Source organism: Ostrea edulis, chromosome 4 (genome assembly GCF_947568905.1).
Source record: "Ostrea edulis chromosome 4, xbOstEdul1.1, whole genome shotgun sequence".
Classification (NCBI taxonomy): domain Eukaryota; kingdom Metazoa; phylum Mollusca; class Bivalvia; order Ostreida; family Ostreidae; genus Ostrea; species Ostrea edulis.
Genome location: NC_079167.1, coordinates 36,718,692 through 36,721,173, shown reverse-complemented (window position 1 = coordinate 36,721,173; position 2,482 = coordinate 36,718,692). Strand labels below are relative to the sequence as shown.

Below are 2,482 nucleotides of genomic sequence, written 5' to 3'. Positions count from 1 at the left end.
ATTTGAGTTGCAGATTAAGACAACTTGAAGTTAATTTATGCAAGCGTAAGCGAACCTGGATGTCAGGTTGTCATACAAAACAAGAAGTTCATGGGCAACAACGCTCACCTAAATCACCCTGGTCCTCCGATTTTGTTTACCTTAACCACATTCCCATGTAAACCCAAGGGTCATGGCTTAATCAAACTTGAATCCACACATTATAGGTATGCATCAAAATTACTACCATGGCCTTTAGGAGAGAGGAGAAAATCTTATGGCTGGACTGGGAATTGAACCCGGGACCCCTGCATTACTAGTCATGCAGGTGCTCTAACCACTGAGCTATCCAGGCCGATATCCACGGTCCGTATAGCCCTAATTACTTCATTCCTTCCTCCTTAATTAGTCTTCGCCCTTGAAGACACACAAACCAGATTCTTTTTGCCCCTGGCAGGACAACCTGCAAATCCTGGTCATGGCACCAAGTGTAGTATAGGAGAGAGGAGAAAATCTTTTGGCTGGACCAGGAATCGAGCCCGGGACCCCTGCATTACTAGTCATGCAGGTGCTCTAACCACTGAGCTATCCAGGCCGATATCCACGGTCCGTATAGCCCTAATTACTTCATTCCTTCCTCCTTAATTAGTCTTCGCCCTTGAAGACACACAAACCAGATTCTTTTTGCCCCTGGCAGGACAACCTGCAAATCCTGGTCATGGCACCAAGTGTAGTATAGGAGAGAGGAGAAAATCTTTTGGCTGGACCAGGAATCGAGCCCGGGACCCCTGCATTACTAGTCAGGTGCTCTAACCACTGAGTTATCCAGGTTGATATCCACAGTCCATATAGCCCTAATTACTACATTCCTCCCTCCATAATTTGTCTGCCCTCAAAGACACACACAACCCAGGTTCTTTTTATCTCTGGCAGGACAACCTGCAAATCCAGCGGTTATTAAGGCACCAAATGTAGTATAGGAGAGAGGAGAAAATCTTTTGGCTGGACCGGGAATCGAACCCGGGACTCCTGCATTAGTAGTCAGGTGTTCTAACCACTGAGCTATCCAGGCCGATATCCATGGTCCACATAGCCCTAATTACTACAGTGTTTTGGAGAATTTTTTAAAAAGCCATATTCATGTAAAAATTGGATCCCAAGTTTTAGCCCCACTTTAATCCCAAGGTCCATAAGTTAGACAGAAAGCCCATGGGCCACATCACTCATCTCAGTCCTGCCATTGTTCGGCTTTTGTGATTTTTAAAAGATTGTTCATCGGTCTTTATTCCTATGAAATAATTTGACACCATATTGTGGTCCCAAAGGATCACAAATAACATAACTAAAAATGACTTCACACAACACAAGAGATGACTTAACACCAATATGAATAACATGATCTTGCTATTCGGGATAAGACCAAGGTCACAGACCATGGTATAATATGAAAAACCCTAGCTGTAATCAGAAATCTATATGCAAAACATGAAAGCTCTATCTTAAATAGTTCAGCTAGGAAATATTGAATAGGTCAGATTTTTATTAAAAGTAGGTCAAACTTCAAGGTAAAGGTCACATGGTCAAACATCAAAGTATAACATGGTCTTGCCATAAAGAATCTAATATACAAAATATGAAAGCCCTACTTTGAATAGTTAAGGAGATATTAGGTCAGGTCTTTTTTTTTTAAAGAAGTAGGTCAAACTCCAAGGTCAAAAGATCAAACAGCATTGTGTCACAAGGTCTTGTCATAAAGAATCTATACACAAAATATGAAAGCCCTATCTAAATAGTTCTGGATATACTTAATATATAGGTTATGTTTTCTAAAAAGTAGGTCAAACTAAGAGTTCAACGTCACAAGATCAAAGGACATTAATATGAAATGAAAGGTCTTGCCATAAGAAATGTATATAAAACATAAAAGATCAATCTTAAATAGTTATTAGGAAATATTGTATAGCTAGTCAGAATTTTATTAAAAGTAGGTCAAACTTACAGATCAATGTCATAAGATCATACACCATGGAATCACATGAAAGGTCTTTTTGTAAAGAATGTATATACAAAATATAAAAGCCATTAGGCTACCTTAAATAGTTCAAGAAAGTTTTAATGATTTTTCCTGAATATATGAGCATATAAAACTTTGATCCCCTATTGTGGCCCCACCCTAACCCCGGGGACCATGATTTGAACAAATTAGAATCTACTCTAACTTTCAAGTTTTTAACTTTTATGACGCAGTGGTTCTTGAGAAGAATAATTTTAAAGATTATCCCTATATATTCGCATGTAAAACATTGATTCCATATTGTGACCTCACCCTACCTCTGATGGCCATTATCAATTTTAGTAAACTTGAATCTGCACTATGTCAGAAAGCTTTCATGTAAATTAAAATTTTCTGGCCATCTGGTCCTCGAGATTTTTTTAAATGACCCCATCCAATTTTGTATGTTCACGATTACTTCTCCCTTTAAGGGGCCCCTTCTTCGATCAA

The 2,482-nt window shown here is 38.9% G+C and overlaps 1 non-coding gene across 1 annotated transcript; it reads right to left on the bottom strand.

The window, feature by feature from the left end:
• Positions 1-978: 978 nt before the first annotated feature.
• On the bottom strand, positions 979-1,052 carry Trnas-acu (transfer RNA serine (anticodon ACU)). Its single transcript has one exon. It is a non-coding gene; the product is annotated as a tRNA-Ser (tRNA).
• Between the last annotated feature and the right edge of the window lie 1,430 nt (positions 1,053-2,482).